At 40.1% G+C, this 17,476-nt stretch overlaps 1 protein-coding gene across 1 annotated transcript in view; it reads right to left on the bottom strand.

Annotated features, from left to right (window-relative positions):
• The window catches only part of EPHA4 (EPH receptor A4), a 135,809-nt gene that overhangs the window by 35,492 nt on the left and 82,841 nt on the right, over positions 1-17,476 (bottom strand). The gene's annotated exons all lie outside the window — the stretch shown is intronic.

Raw genomic sequence — 17,476 nt, 5'->3', positions numbered from 1 at the left:
AAAAAAAAAGTTTACTTCAGGAGGAAAAAATAGTGGTAACAGTCAATTTCCTTTTCCTTGAAAAAGTGCGAAGGATTGCTTTGTCTTCCTCCCAATCCCCATCGTGCACTTCCCCCAAACAAATGCACACCATACACCATTTTTATGGTTCTCTCCAGTATCATTTAGTTTGATCACTATGCGATCATCCAGTATCACATAGTTTTTCTGAGAAAAATAATCTCCAAAGTAAAAATCTGGTAGGTCCACAGGCCTCCAGTGTTACATCCACAGGACCTGTAACCATTCCTCATGAAAGGCTGTAGAAAGGCTATTTGCTTTTGATTTTCTGCAAGCCACGAACGCTTTTGGAAGATTTCCTTTTAAGCTCATTGAAATTGCATCTCGTCCTACCTGAGTGTCATCTTACTGGTCTCTAATTTTATACGAACAAGAGGATTCACAGCTCTTCCAAAGGTACTGGAGGGAAATGCCATAGGAAAACAATTTACATACTTTTCAATATAAATTAAAGTACTGTTTAATTCCAGTGAAAGTTTCCAGTTTGAACACAACCAGGCAAATAATGAAGAACACAAAGAAAGCAATGATGGCCTCTTTGGACATAGATGGCTTTTTGTAGTGATTTTACAAGTGTTGAAATACTGCTTTTGCCTGCTGAGTAGCAAAACTTCTTTCCACCGAGAAAGACACCAAAGCCGTCCTCTACTGGATGTGTTATCAGGGGTAGGCAGAAGGAACACATCTGAGATGCATAGAAGCAGGCTGGCCAAGGCTTGCCCCTCCATCATGGCGCTCGCAGGTCTAGCCAGCTGCTGTTAAACTGTACTGACAATGTGTAGGGAGAAAAGGAAGCAGTCATGAAATTTGCAATCTTCTCTAATGAAGGTGCCCTGCAGAACCAGATTATGGGTATTCCTAAATTGAATGTATATTGTTTTCTGTCCCCAAAATGTGAAATTACATGAAAACATCAAAAAATGGCCCCGGAGGAACAATGATGTAGTGTTGGTCTCCCTGCTGCTTTTCTCCACACACGAACACACACACCTGCCAAAACCCTAACTTGAGGAAAAAAATAAAATAAATTGTCACTGAAAAACGGAATGGGGGTAGCTCCAAACCCACTTGACTGTATCTGACAGGGATATTGATGGCAAGGAAAACACAGACACAGCACATTTACAGAGACTCCTCCAGCTGAAGCCAGTCCAGCTGGGGGCATCTCTAGGAGGTGGTCATCTGATGCCCAGAGTCGTACCTCGAGATGGTCACACACACACTTCTCTCTCTTTCACTCTTGCTCTCTTTCTCTCTCTCTCTCTCCTTTCCTCCCCGCCCCCACCCTCAAAGCAATTCCAGATAGGAGCTCAGGCATAAATACGAGTGAAAGATACAGTGGGTACACATGTCTTCCATCAAAGGCAACTCCAAAGTTACTAATGCCAAACTGGATGAACGGAGCTGCACGCAGCAGACATATGGAAGCCACTGAACATCTGAAGAAAATGCAAAACGGAAATGTGCTCATTAGCTGTATTAAAGATCCCCTCCCCTAACATACGCACACACACACACACACACACACACACACAATTTCTCTTTCTTTACTGGTTGACACAGAGCCATTGTCCAGCAAAACACAAGGGGTGACTTTCTTAAACACAGAGTTAGCAAGGGAGCTACGAAAGCTGCCTGGCTGTGAAAAGCCATTTCACTCCAGGTAATAAATATATTGCCTAACAGAACACTTTAGCATGTACTCCATAAAAAGGGGCTCTTTAATCTCTGATGCTCAGGATTGGGAAATGAAATAGCAAAGCGGAGCCATTAGAAAGAAAGCAGAAGGGAAGAAAATCATAAAGTCATAAAATGAACTTTCTCTCCACAAGGGTCTGGGTCAGAGCCTGATAATCAACAGATTTCTCAGAAAAGAATTGCCTGGTGGCCCTTGAAGGGCACTGATGAACTGAAATGGGTTCTCTCCAGTTGGGTTATCACTCAGCTGCTGCACGTGGGAAATGAATCCTATTTCCGCTTTAGAAGCTGGACCGGGGGTGCCCGCGTGTCCATTCACATGCAATGCGAGCTCAGCCAAAGTGCTCCACACATTTCAGGCAGGGAGTTAGCATCCTGGTTGTGTTAACTGAGTATCTCTACTGCAGCCCTACTTGGAAGACTCAGGGGCACAGATGTGAAAATAAACCAACAGAGTGCACGTTGGCTTGGCTGTCATAAAAACAAAGGAAAATGGGGTTAGAGAGCAAAGCAGAATAAATAGTTGTAACTCACAAAAAAAGATCATGCATGGCTGCAAAGTCAGAGTTCTTGCTTTACAGATGTTTTTTCAGAAAAGCATTTTTATCAGGCCACAGTGACAAAAGGAATCCATGACCAAGTGAGATCGAGAAATATACTTCAAACAAGCTACTGCATTGCAGTATAATATGGCAGTCACTCTTCCCCGTTGAAAAGAACTTCTGACCTTGCCAGGTAAAAAGAACATCAGTGTGGGAAAAGCTGGGCCCTGCCACACTGCCATTTGGGAAAAAACAGGTAATGGGGATGCACTCCACATTATAAGCCACATCGGGGTTCTTCCCTGGTCGTGGCTACTAGGCTTCCAACACAGCCTCCAGCTCTGCATCTGGAAGCCATCACTTACCCTGTATGAGTGCCGTGTCTTGCTCCCGTAGATCAGGCATTTCTCAATGGTAGTTCCCTACCTGAGTGGTTCCCAAGAATCAGTTTTCTCATGTCACCCATACTACTAATTGATGTCATAGCCCTCTGCATCTTGTAGTATGATTTAAGTAATATTTTTTCTTAAATTGACACACTATATTACTTTGAAAGAAAATATTTTGAAAGGAAGTGTTGCATTATTGTTATCACTTGGAAGGATGGCTAGTAACCATAACAAGGAAAATAGCATCTAAGTAAAATGATACTATCTATGTTTGCTGGACACTCTTGACTCTCCATACTTTGCCAAAAACACAGATAAGCCAGAATTTGAGAGATTTAAAGAGGAAATACCTTCCACAGAGCAATTCAATATTATGTAATGTTTCATCTGAGTCTTCCCTAAAATCATCTCTCATGCCACTAATGGTATGATTCCACACTTTGGTAAACACTACCACACTTTAGTTCATTTAGAAATGTCATGGATCCTGAGACCCAAAGCCCAAGGGCTCAGCCCTTGGCTAACAGAATTAGAAGAAGAAACAATAGACTAATAAAATAACAGATTGAACACTTGCCTCAAATATGTGATTTAATAGGAGCTTTCACAAATCAATGCCTTAATTCAAAGGAAGGCTTGTACTTCATAGTGGGAATTTTGGTCAACATGAAAAGACCAAACAGAGGAAAGGTCCTGCTTGCCTCTCACTTCTCTGATTTATATTCTGAAACCTTCAAGAGACATGATTCTTTTGCAGAATCAACTCATCCAAAAAAGCATATACTTAATGAGCACCAGTGGAACAGAGCAAAGAAAGGAAAGACAAACAATGCTCCATCAACTACAACCCTTAGGATCAGATCAAGTACCACCTTATTCTTTAGACTTCTCTTAACTGAAAAGGAAAAGATGGGGGAATTTTTATAACAGCCTCACAGAGAAGACACTCTTTAATGTCAACTCAGAGTACCCATTTTTTAGAACTCAAAAGGAGACAGTCCTGACAAATCCCCTCTCTCTATGAACTTGATCCAAGTTCTCTCATAGAGATGGGGAGGAGTAGGAGGTAGGTGCTTCCTCATCATACTGTATCTTTAGACACACAACGTACCTGCTTCAGAGTCAGCAGAAAAGCCAAGAGGGAGCTGAGGGCTAATGTCAGCACCCTAACTTAAAGAAAGGGATGGGTCTTAGATTGAATAGCATTTCTATTTATGCAGACACCCTTCACTAAAGAGATGTTTGCTGTAAGAAAAGTTCTGTGCTGGTGGACATAAGCAGGCATTCTATAATGGCTAGAACTTGGACATAATGCATGTCAAGAAGAGGTGGTCATGCTAGCTGGCACGTATGGTTAAAGAAAGGTGACTGATAGACCTAAAATTTACAAAGACGGGAACTACTAAAGGGTAGTTTGAAAAAAAGTTTGTGATTTAATTCAATTAAGTTCTTAATTTTTGATGTCTTGAAGCAGAATTTCCAATGGCCAATAGATGCCCATACTTGGGTAAATATAGACGGTGACTCAGACAGAAGCCAGAATTGTAAGAGTGAATTGTAGAATGAACCATGAACCACTATGAATTGTATGTAGAATGAACCATGGAAGGGGTTAGAGTGAGGTTGGGGAGTATGGTTATGATTTGCAGGGACAAGGAGGAGGGAGAAAAGGAAAAAGGAAGGCTGAGCAGAGTTGCTGCATAGATTACTGAAATTTTCAGGAAATCACCAGCAGCCTTGTTCTGTGAGCGCTGAGTGCTCATTTAGGACATATGAAATGAGATGAAGATGAAAATATGATTTGATCCACGCACTTAAAGTATTCTTTAATAACTTATTGGGAACAAGAAACAGATTATAAAAGGATTTTGGATAAAATTCCAAGTTTGATATTTACTAGTTACCATCTTGGGCAGCTTGCTCCAATTTCCTCACCTCCGTTCTCCCATTTGTAAGATGCCTTCCCTTCCAGATATAAGCATGTGAGCTGTTGGACTGTACGTTCCATAAGGTGGGGGAGGGGTTTACCTTGTTCATCTGTCCATCCCCACTATCTAAGATCATGTCTGTCACATACTGGGTACTTTATAAATTAGTCAAGTGAATAAAAGTGAACTAAATGTTCATATAGATCTAAAATATACTTTGGAGACAGAAACGAAAAAGGGTTTCTAAATATAAAGTACCAGAAGTAAGTCATCCCTAAAACAACTTTTTATCTGCACCTGTTTTGGATGACCTTTTATGGGTTTGGTTTTGTTATTTAGGTTAACTAAGATACTGACAACCAGGAAGGAAGCCAGTGACAATTCTAATTATACACAGAGTCTGTTTTCTATGCAATGTGTGACGCTTCTGAACTTTTCCCGAACACACAGCCTGTAAAATGTCATTCAAATGGAAGTTTACATTAAAACCAGTTTCGGTGCATCTGTTACAGGGAGCATTTGGATGCACCACTCTTTCGGCTGCGTAAGGTGTTGACAATCCACTCAGTATTTCATCGCAGTACCTGGGGGATGTACGCAACCAGTTTTCCTGAATTCTAATCACAAAGGGGCAGTGGTGTCGAGATCCATCCCTAAATCAGAATCCGAAATCCAAGAAGAACCACGAGTGTCCCCCTCATTTTATAATTCTGCCACACCCAGAGTTTCTCCAAAGATGCACTAGTGTCAGCTGAGTCTGTCACAGGCAGGAGAAGCCATTAGCTACCACCCTTGTCCTTGAAATCCCCCCAGAAGGACATCATTGCTGAAGTGTCAAGGTACCAGAGTAAAGAGCCCTCTGTGGTCAGGGGAAAGGCAGCAAGATTAAGCATGTGGAACAGACTGTCTCCACACACCTATTGGAAACAAATAAAATGGCAGTAAAATAGCATTTTTTTTTTAAGTTGGAGCAAAACCGAAAGAGAGTAAAAGGAAAAATTCACCACAGCTTGGCGGTGGAATGATCTGAGCTTTCTACTAGAAAGCCAAGATAAACTCCCTTACCCCCCAAATAATTCTGTATTCACCATTCTACATTTCCCCGAGAAACGGAGGGGCCCTTCTAAATCAAATCCCCATTTGCTATGTGCCTGTGGTTCCATTTGGTTTGAGAGCAGACCACAATGCATCCAGAGGCACATGTGGGTTTTATCTCTGTGTGTGTTTTTGATAAACAGAAACAGCACAGATTAGGGGCTGGATCATGGCCTTCTAACAGTGGTGCGTTTCACAATGAAGAATTACAAGAGATGCTTTGATGTCAAACAGAGGTGGCTCCTTTTAAGAAAATAGTAAATTTAACTTTCTTTGGTTCAAAGCTCAGCAGTTCTCCTTGCTCCCCACTGGCGTGAATGCTGTAATTTTCTTTTATTCACTTCCTCAATGACTTGCCATTAAACACCTACAAGCCATTTTACTGCAGCAAATTTGGTACTCGTGACACCCAAATAGAATGGAGAGGAGAAAAAGAGATACGGAGAAAAGAAAGGGGGCCACAGTCACTACAAACCTTCACTCGTGGGCTATGAAACTATTTTCTTGGGTCCAGCACCACAGCAGTGAATTAAAAACAGTTTGGCGGAACTTGGGTGGTGGGGGGGAGGGCGGCGTGAAATTAGCTGAAACAGATAGACTGCATTTCACTACTGGCTCAAATTAGTTGGGCGGAGGGAATAAGAAATAAAGGAAAAAAGATGCAAAGAAAGGTCTCCAGCCTGTAGGCAAGAATAAGTGAAAAAGGCCCTTTATGAAAGTCAAGAAACCTAAAGTGTGTATGTCAGTAGTACACAATGCCCAGCGTTTGGAGCAAAGATGACTTCTTAACCACAGCAGGGTTACTGTCCCCGCCCGGGACCTGAGTTTAAAGAGATGATGTTTATTCAAGGGGTCTTTCAGTGACAGAAAAAATAAACCCACAGTTTATACATCTCTCTGCTTAATGCAAATAGCATTATTTAAATTTAATTACTCAGAGCTTAAGGTGGTTTTTGTTCCCCCTTTCTTTCTTATTTCAACTCTGAGCTCTGATTTGCTCTTTATCAAAGGTTTGTGCATTTTAAAATGCTGTCAAGCATCAAAATTAAATGCTTCAGAGCACTAATGATATCCTCGTGATTAAGGGTTTTGCTGTTGCAGAGATGCTAAGAACTCTGGAGCTAATATTAATTGCTTTCTTGTACATCCCTCCAAAGGGAGGAAAGGATTTCTCTGAGCTCTGCACTATCTATGGCACCAAAGAGCACCGAGTAATTTTTTTCACAATTATCAATGCAGTACTTTATAGTACTCAGCAATGCACAGAGGGTTTTCCTGTGCATGGGGTCACATCTGCACCACATTCAATGAGCTGGCTTAGCCCTTCACTATTTTTTAGGTAAAAATCATTGAAAAACTCAATCCCCAACCACCCTCCTTGGACATGTCACTGATATTGTAAAACCTCAGCTGTGCACCTCACACTACTAGCTAGTGTAACATTTATAAACACCTAAGCACATTTTCTCATAGCCAACAAGTGAAATTGTTTTTCAAACCAACCAACCAACCAACCAACCAACCAACCAACCAACAAAGGGTATAGAAAAACTTGATTGTTCCAAAATTGATATGGAATTCTTTTCCTTCAACAAAAGACCTAGAACCAAATTTTTAATTAAAACCTTTAGAAGACTCTGAATTAAATGAAGCTCATTTATATTTAAATATGAAAATATTAATATTTATCAGGCTTATACTTAATGCACAAGGAGCACATTTTTTCCCATACAGTGATATCCAAGGTCAATGCATAGAGTCTATTTTAAGCAAATACAGTAATACAAAGCAGGGCAGAGTAACACTTAGCAAAGAATACAGCAGGTACATGTTCCCAATGATTTTCAAAATCTGATTTTGGGACACTAAGGATGTTTTAACTAGGTTATTCAAGAGTAAGACTTTACAGATCATTTAATTGAGACACTACTTATTTTTCCCAAGAAATGGGTTGAAGAATGTGTCAGACAAGTCCTTCAAAGAGAGCTGTCAACATTTTAAATAATGCTCTTCTTAGCCTTTATGTCTAGTGTTTGCATAAGAAAGTTGGAGGTGTTGGGATTGGCCTCCGGAGCAAACTGTCCAAAGATGGGAGCTCCCTTCCCATAAAGACTGTTTCCTGGGTGATGGGGCTACTCAGACAAGGACTACATTTCCCAGACCCCTTTGCAGTTCATGTGACTGAGTTCGGGGCCATGGAATGTGGATAGAAGTGATCCCTCTTCTAGTCCTGATGCATTAAAAATAGCTCCCTTGGGGCCCTCCATCATCTGTATCCCACAATCTGTAAGCTTGCCCAGGCCCATCTTTGAAGCCCCCCACTGAGCCTCCCCTCACACCACGAACTGAGTGCAAGTTGATCAAGAAATAATTTTCTATTGCATTAAACAACTAACTGACATTTGAGGTTCCAACACATACCCACTCAGGTCAAGTAAAGCTCATTCAGCAAAAAAGAGGCATGTTCACATAATAACAGTTTCATATGTTAATTAACTAAAGTACAGTGTAGTAATATTGTGGCCTACAGATGATTGAGCTTTGGTTTAAAGCTGCCTGAATGGCCCTTCGGGTTCCCCATAGAAACTCCAGCTCTGGGAGTTCACAGTGAGCAGATATCTGCTCATTTTTGCCCTACTGATGAGTACTACCCTGAGGACAGTGGGGTAGGGACCACTGGGCAGCTTTGTAGGGACACAGTCATAGCCACTGGTCCTCTAGCATGAAGGGGTTTCTCAGAATCACAATGCTGGGCTAAAATAGTCAACTGAGCTTATTTTCGTGTTAAATGGGGAAGGACAGTGGGGTTCTCAAAATGGCTAGGTTGAGCTTTCTTTTTAGAAAAGAGTTGGCTTAGTCTTCATTGCACAGTTAACAGCTTACCCAGCTGATATGCAACAGAGCCCAACAGAGAAGAGTGAGCAAAAAGATGCCTGTGGCCTCCTCTGCAAGAAGCTTTCCCATATTTAAAATCATTTAATCCTAGCAACTCCTGAAGTAGTTATAATTATCATGTTTAATTTCATATTTGGAAACTCACACAACATAAAGAAGTTAAGTGATTTAACCAAAGCTATAGAATTTTAATTTTAAAATCAAGCCTGCTTGACTCAAATGTACGCGATCATCCCTCCATATAGCACTTGTCTGTAACCACACATGCACGGCACTAGCATTCAGTGAGTAACGACATTTCTATAGCATTGTTGCAAATGTCTTACGTGGATTAATTTATACAATCTTTATAAAAGCCCTATGAGGCCGATACTATTATTATATCCATTTTAGAGATTAGGAAAATGAGATACAGAGAGTTTGCACAGCTTGCCCCAAGTTACAGCATGGAAGTGGTCAATTCAAAAGTCAAGTTCTAGAGCCCACATTGCCAACCACTAATCTATGCAAAGCCTCCAGCCTCTCTTCTCACTGATAAGAAATTGGAGACTTGAGGGTTAAATGGCTTGTTCTCCCACAGCTTGGCCAGCAGCACCAGTAACAGAGCAATCTTAGGCCTGCTCTGTGTTAGGTACAGGGCTACCTATACTCTTGGTGGCCAGAAACCTGGTGGAAATTAAACTTGACTGCTGTTCACAGACAACACTAAAGCTTTTGATGACCAATCGCCTTGCATTAGAGCTACCTAAAAGAGCTAAAAAGAGAATTATCTAAAACTGAGAAGTTCAGTTACAAAATGAAATGATAGCACTTGGAGTTAGAGAAGAAATAGGAAGCACAAAGAAAGCTTCTGGAAGGTGGGCAATGCTAGATTCCTCAGCCAGGTATTTGTCCTGCATTAATTTATTGACCAAACATGTGAATCTTGTCCACAATTTTGATATGTATATATTTCACTATAGAAGTATTAAAAACAAATAAGAATATTAACTACATATTAAAGGTGAAGTATTTTAGAAAGACTTCTCCAAAATCTTTAGACAGATAGATCTAAAGATATAATGAAAGATCTAAGTTTTTGAAAATAAGGGCTTTTGGGGATAGCTATTTAATCATTATGCTTAATACCCAAGCCATACAGAAATCCCTGCTCTCTACAGTAGAGAAAGTTCATTTCAAGGCCTATTTTACATTCTAAAGTAGCTGCTACCTGGAATTAACATTACTGCATGTATAGCCATACCATTAGGTGTGGAATCAGAAGTGAGTGGCAGTTCAACTTGAAACCAAAACCCATGTCCCCCAGAATAAACTGGGAATTGACTTAAGAAGCACCCAAGCATCTCTGATGCAGTTCAGGTATGTCTTGTTTTTGTCTGAGAGCTGCTTGTTTTACTTTCTATTTGTTTGCTAAGAAATGTGTTGCCAGGATCTCAGAAGGACTACCCAGCTCCTGTCAACAGACACGTGGCAGGAGCCAGCGTGTATTTCCTGCAAAGTAAGAATGCCAGTTCCAAGCAAACAGAAAAACAAGTCTGTCCACTGAAAGGCAATTTATAAGAATTATCCTGAGCAAGGCAAGTGTTTTAAGATAAGAAAATGGGTCAAAGCCAGCGATAAGAAAAAAATGAAATGAGCATTTTTCTCTGAAGGCGTTTGGGAAGACGAATCTTCTCACTGTGCCTCTGTATGTGGACAATATCTAGGATGAACTCTCAACTGAAATAATTTTAGATGTGCCTTGGTTAGACAGGACAAAGAGGTCTGGGCAAAGTGAGCGTCTCCTTGATCAACAACGCCCTCCAAAGTTCATCTAGACCCCGGAGGACGGTGGAAAGGAAAGGTTCCCTCCCGTTGGGCAGAAACACAGCCCAGAGAAGAAAGATGAGTGGCTATGAACCAGGCGGTGATCCTTCAGCTTTCAACTCCACTGGAGAGCTCCAGGCACCCCAATCCGGAAAATAAAAGCTGTGCGGTGGGCTTCAGGTTCTCTTTGTTACTCCGACAGCTGCTAATCGTCCTGCTGTGTGAGGAACCATGAGACAATGCGGCAACATTTAGCTTTCTGACATCCAAAGCGTCTAGATCAGTCCCCAATTAAAGACGTATTAATCACAAAGACTCTAAAAGCCAGGATGATAGATGCACTCAGTAAATCTCTGCTCTCGCCTTTTACTTTCCACACTCAGGTTGCCACATTTACAGGCAGGCAATGCTTAAAAGCCTGCTCCAGAAACAGACCAATAAAAAGCCTTGTTCATTACTTTTTGTGAGATGCTTGACAATTTCCTTCCCCCTGAAAAGCCTTTCAAAAAAGGGTAAGACATTGATCATTCCACTAAAAGAGCCTGTCTGCTTCAATAAATAGATCTAACATGGCTGTTGTCATTTTAGTGTGATAACTAATTCAAGAGTGTGGTTTTGCCACTTGCTACAGGGACACTGATATCTGTGTTGTTCTTAAAAAGGCAATTAAATAAAACTAGGAGACTTCAGGGGGCAAAATATTAATAGCACGAATATACTAATATACTGTTGTACCAATAATCACTTCCAAGTCAAGCGAATCACTCTCGGATCATGTCCTCAAGTGAGAGGGAATAAATGTTAACTAGTCTGGATTCATTCACTCACCTGGAACAAGAGAAAAGCATGTGCTTGGATGAAGTTCCTTGAATTCCATGCTTTGAAATTTAGGTTAATAAAAGAGCCTCAAAGTTAGTTTTTCACATTGGTCTCCACTTTACAAGGACATTGAAAATAGCCTTATTAAATTCTCCATCAAAGAATATTACTCATAACTTATTCATAGCAATGACCTGGTAGTCAACCCCAAAACAAAGAGAAAATTAAAGAAATAAAAGCAGATAGGCTGAACGATATTATCATAGAAGCCCGGAGTCCAATTTTCTTTTGTTTCCCCTTATATGTAATTTTCATAGAAGGCATCTAATCACTAGAACGCAAAATGAAGAGAAAAGCCTCAACCCCTGATGTTTATGTAACCTCCGAAGAGCAGCATTAGCCATTCTGAGTTATTGGGAACCTTTTGAAATTAGATTCCTATTTTTTTCTTTCTGAAGCTAAGGGGACCCATGAAAGAGAAGTACAATATTTGCCAGGTGCCAGGTTGGTGCCAGGTCAAGGCACTGAGTTCCTTGCCTTTCAGTGGAGCCTGAATATATCACTCCTTCCCCAATATCATCACAGTGACGGTCCACCATCTTCCAAGTTGAAAGACTAGGAAGTCAATTAGTGTCACTTATGATGTGAACACCTGTTGACTAAGACTTGGACCGAGACCAATTCCATTACCATAGCCACTCAATGGCTGCCAGATGGCCGTGCCTTGGACCACTTATGATGGAGTCCAGATTCAGGGAAGTGACCTGAAGACAGAAAGGTCCAGAGTCCCATTAGTCATCTCCTGAGCCATTCAGTTCACCACCACATATACAGATGGAACAGGATAGCTGTATTTACCTATGGTCATCTAAAAAGACCACACGAGTGGCTCCAAAAAGTCATGGTGTCCATAAATTAAGGCTATAACCTCCTTAACTTGCCAGCATTTTCACCAGCCATTGTCACCTCTGAAACTCCTTTTTTAGTAACTCATTTTTGTTTTTCTTATTTCATTTTGGAACACATAGGCACTATAGAGGGAAAAACAGAAATTAAAAAATGTCTCACAAAGAATAAAGTGGATCATGGAATTACAGGCTGCAGATTATCACAGACAGGGTGAGATAAGCAGAAGGAACAGTTCAGTGTAATTTTTGTCACAAATCTATGTGCTCTATGTGACTCAGAATTTTTCCCAATCCAACTGTTGCTTGGCTTAAAGAACAAGATGTAAATGCTGAGAAGTAATGACTTGAGATGATAAAGTAGAATGGTACCAGTGGAAGAAATGGGGATGGAGATGAAATAGATAGATAGATGATAGATAGATAGATAGATAGATAGATAGATAGATAGATAGATAGATAGCGCATTCAAGTGAAGTTCTGAGATTCTCCATTTTAATTGCAATCGAAGTGTGGTTTCACTGCATAGAAGTCTGGGAAAGTTCTGAATACAAGGTATCAAAATGTTTAGGGGACCATATCCGCAAACCCTAGAATGCCGAGAAGCTGGTTTTTAGTACCATCTAAGGAACCCTTCATTGATTGTACTTGTAGCCAACTATTTCCTGCCCCGTTTCTTGCCTGCTATGTAGGCAAGCACAAAGAAGTGACTGGTAAGTGGAGAGAAGAGATACAAAGACCTTTGGGTTAAATTACAACCAGCACATTTTGAAAATGCTTCATGTACAAATGGTCACCACATGCTATGCTCTCAAAAATGTGGCCATGAAACGATACTCTTGCAGGCCTCCTATTTGAAACTCTATCTTTTTGGCAATTCTCTTAAAAGCTATGATAGAGGTTAGGAGAAGGAGCATAATTTATGAGAAGGGATTTTAAGCTTGGGAATTTGCAACCATAGGATTATTATTTTTTTTTATTTTGGGGTATCAGCCAGATACATAAATTGTATGTGCCAGATAGTTTAAACTCCTACAGGCATTATAAGACCGAGGCTGAAACAACAGAGCTATTAAATTTTAAAATATTATTAAGGCCAATAGATGTCTCCAACTGGATCTGTGCTTGAGAATTCAAGATGAATTTTGCAGTCATAAAGAATAACAAAGAATGTACTAGGAAAGCAATAACTTCGAGGACTTGAATTTTTTTAAACCTTGGAGGTTCATAGCATCTCACTGGAGCCTGTCTTTAATACAATTTGCTGAAGTGTGAAATTCAGTATTACTGACTCCACCCAGGAGTCCATCTGTAAATACCGGAAGGGTCTTACCAGAACAACAGCTCACATAGAAATAGTTCCCCAACGTGGTCTCCAAGAAAGACACTGGGGCAGGGCTACAGTTTTAGTATTTCATATGTTCTCCGAAAGAAGGAGGAAGGAAGGAAGAAGTAGAAAGGGAAAAAAGCCACCATCCAAAGAACATGTACAGTTAAAGTAATAACCTTGAAGAATTAATGAGATTTTAAGGGCTTCACATCTATCGTTCTTCCCAAACAATATACTTTATATGATATACAGATCCCTTAACTATGCTAACAGCCTCTTAGAGCCATACCTGAATTAGCTGACTACTTGGCATTGGTGTCTACAATAAGGTCTGTGAAGATGATGTGTGGTTTTTTAAATCTATGACCACTGTTTCTGATTAGTAACATATACTCTTAATTTTCACAAGGGAGAGACCTGGCTATTTTTATGCTCCTCAGTGGCAAACAAAGCAACAAGAATTTCAATTACATGCTATAATGACAATTTTGCTCCTATCTTAAATGAGGAGAAATGAATGATGTTAGCTTCAAGAATTTCCAAGCCTCCAAAAATATTCTCCTAGAGCCCTGTAGGACCAGGATCAGATTCAGGAGAATTCCACGCAAGCAAGGGCTCAACTAGCAACTCACGATCATCTGCAAGGTTCAGATTAAAAAAAGCCCTCTCTTATTTTGAAGAGTGGGAGGAACATCTGATTAAGTTCTCGGCCTGCTGTATATTCAAAATCACTGTCTGTTTGCAGGTTGTGGCCCTGGCTTTGATAAGGAAACATGGAGAAAGCTTTGCTCTCATCTACCTTTATACTCATTATGCTCAAAATACATATTTATTATGCTAAAAAAATAGAGTTGATTCAGGAGGCAGATTTACAGCTTGCAGTGTGTTATCTAGACAACACCAGCTCTCCAGGGAGTCATTGTGAGCCTGCCCCTTACAGTGTTTGTTCTAATGGATGGATCTTGTCCAAGCTGAGTACGCACAACGAACTTGTTGGTGGCAGGTCCCTATTTAGCTGAGAAGTTGAAACTGCATGTTTAAGTGTTATTTATATGCACTGGTCACTGACAAAATGTTCCTAGATAAGATTTTTTTAAAAAAAATAATCTACCCATAGACTTCATTAAAGAGGACTTTTGAACATGAGGACCAAACTGCCTGAGAAATTCATGTACGTAAATTACCATTTGGAAGATGCCAGGCAGAAGGAAGTGGTCCAAGAGTGATAGCAAAATAGAACAAATATTTCAAATCACGGCCATTTCTCCTGTAAGATCGTTTACGTAGATGATGTTTTCAAAAGGAGCACTTGCACTTTGCCATAACACAAAAACAATGACCTATTAGGAATGCCGTAAAAAAGTTCCATTAGGGTGGACTAACCAATTTATCAGACTAGAGAAAGAAGGAATTAAATGTAAGATTTATTCCTTCAGCTATGTGTCTATATCAGCAGCCTCTGCTGACTGATTAACCAGCTTCCCACAACACTCTGGGTACTGACTTTTGCGTGTGGAACCCAATCGTTAGTGACATTTCCCAACAGAGTCACAGTGGTCACTAGGCATGAGACCACACTGATGTCTAGCATCATCTCTCTTTGTCAGTTATTTGAGTTTGGGGGCAGCCTATGAAAACTTACTCTTCACAGGCAATAATGGAAAAAGTGTGTTGTATGTGTGTTCATGTGTGTGTTGGGGTGAAAGGTAGACATTAGGGGAAGACTCACTAAAATATAGATACCTTCAATAATAGCAGATAGAGCTAAGCTTTGCTTATCTTGATGGATTAAAACATAAAGCCTAGAAAAACACAAGTCTTTACCTCAAGACCACATACAGAATGCTCTCTTATTGTATACCCCCACGAGACAGCTCATGGATGCTGAAATTCAGAGAAAGTTCTGTATATGAGAGTGATAGGGAGGAGCATTTTAATTCGTTCTTGTAAAGTTAAGGTCTCTCAGTGCAGGGTTAGTCCCGTAGCACGCCTTTTGGTTTTCCTGGTGTTTCAAAGAAAAAAAATCTTTGAACACATCAATAGGGGTTAATGGAAGCTTTGATAAAATTTTTCTGGATCTTTTTATTGATGTTCAATTGCAAACTGGAATCTAGAGCCTCTTAAAGACAGTAATTAATTTAGCCAGTTGGAGGGACAGCTAGACAATTTGGAAGCCCATCTAAGACTTTTGCTTGCCCCTGCCTTGTTCATTTCTCATCTTGGTCGACACCTATTTCTCAAATCTTTTGATGGCTTCCCCAGAGAGAGGGTGTAGAAGTTGGCAGTAGCATTCAAAGTAAGATGCACAACTCTGAGAAATAAAAAGACAAATCAGAATTAGACTGTCAAGTGTTTAGAGTAAATGTTGCTGAATGGATTTCTCACAAATGAACGTGTGCCTATCTGTGTAAGAGTGAAGGAGCAGGAATCAGGAAAAATAGTGTTCTCAGTCTTGGGTGTATAAATAAAACTTTCATTTTTCCAGAATGAAAGAAATATTCTCATCTTAAAAAGAAATGCAACCCATTTTTTATTTATATGCAATAATTACCATAGGCTCTGTAGACATTTGCTCACGCTGCTCGGTCAGCCTTAAGGTGGGATAATTTAGTAGGTTTTTTTGGAAGACTTTTATTTTTTTCCTCCTCGTGAGGACCTGAGGCATCCACACCGAATACAGATTCACAAACCCTGGTGCCACACAGCAGAAGCCGCACCATTGTATATGAAAAGGTTTATACTATCCTTAGTTATGATCATAATTAGTGAGTATGCATAATAATTATAGGGGGTGGTAACAATGTTCTATAAACATAAAATTACTTTATGTATAAAGTTAGAATCAAAAGATTATTCTCTTTAAAAAATTGTACATGTTTTTTAAATGTACATTTCCTAGGCATTGTGAACAAAGCCAGGAGCCCTTGGCCAGATCAGAGCTGTCAGTGAGAAAAACCACAGCCTGGCCCCTCTGAAGCCCATTGGATGCTGATTCAGGCACAGCAAAGACTTTCAAACCAGCTTCCACTTTAGAGAATCGTCCCAACAATTACGTACCATCTACAGTTGGCCCTTGAACAATGTGGGGGAGGGGAGGGGTACTGACCTCACTCCCCTGCAACAAAAGTCCACTTTCAACTTTTGACACCCCCAAACTTCATAGTCTATTGTTCATCAGAAGTATTACTGATAACATAAGCAGTCGCTTAACATAACTGTGTATGTTATTTGAATTATATACTGTATTCTTACAATAACGTAAGTTAGTAAGAAAATGTTATTAAGAAAATCACAAGGAAGATAAAGTCACAGTATATATTTTTTTAAATCCTTATATAAGTGGACTTGCCCAGTTCAAACCTGTGTTGATCGAGAGTCAACTGCTCTGACAATGCTCACACAACTTTTCAACAGAATCTCACAATGGAATTGTTTTATGATTTGTTTGAAAGGCTTAAATGTCTTTAGAAAGATTTCTGACTTACAGATTTCACTAGTTTCATCATGTGTTTTTTTCTTTAAATTTCTTGGCAGTAAGAAAAACAATAATAAGATTTACTTAAGATCGCGGGCAAACGAGAAACCATTTCAGAGAGGAGACCTGGGGAAGGGCAGCGCGTATTAGTATTTAAAAAGGAAACTGCTATCACTGTGTAAGAACCACATGACAATGAGAGCTAAGAATGCAAGTTTTCAAGAGACACAGCAGACTGCCTTATGCTCCGCCATGTGTGCTTAACCAGGTGTCATTGACTGGACACGTAAGGTACAAGAAAGCAAAGGTATGTCTGAAATCCCAATTATTTTTGTGAAATCTTGTTGATATATTCAAACCATCTGAGGAGAAAAAAGGGGCTCTTTCCAAATATCGAAATTGTTTCCACCGTGAGATGAACCTGTATGCTGGTCCACCATATCTTTTCCCAAGCCCTTTCCAACAAGCGACACCAACATTTCGGCATCTTTTCTACCTCCTTGCTGGCTGGTCCTTGTTCTTGATTTAGTGTCC

This window comes from Artibeus jamaicensis, unplaced genomic scaffold (genome assembly GCF_021234435.1).
Source record: "Artibeus jamaicensis isolate MK-2021 breed Jamaican fruit bat unplaced genomic scaffold, CSHL_Jam_final contig_1015, whole genome shotgun sequence".
NCBI classification, from domain to species: Eukaryota; Metazoa; Chordata; class Mammalia; order Chiroptera; family Phyllostomidae; genus Artibeus; species Artibeus jamaicensis.
Note: the sequence above shows the minus strand (reverse complement) of the source record. Positions and strands in the feature narration are given on the sequence as shown.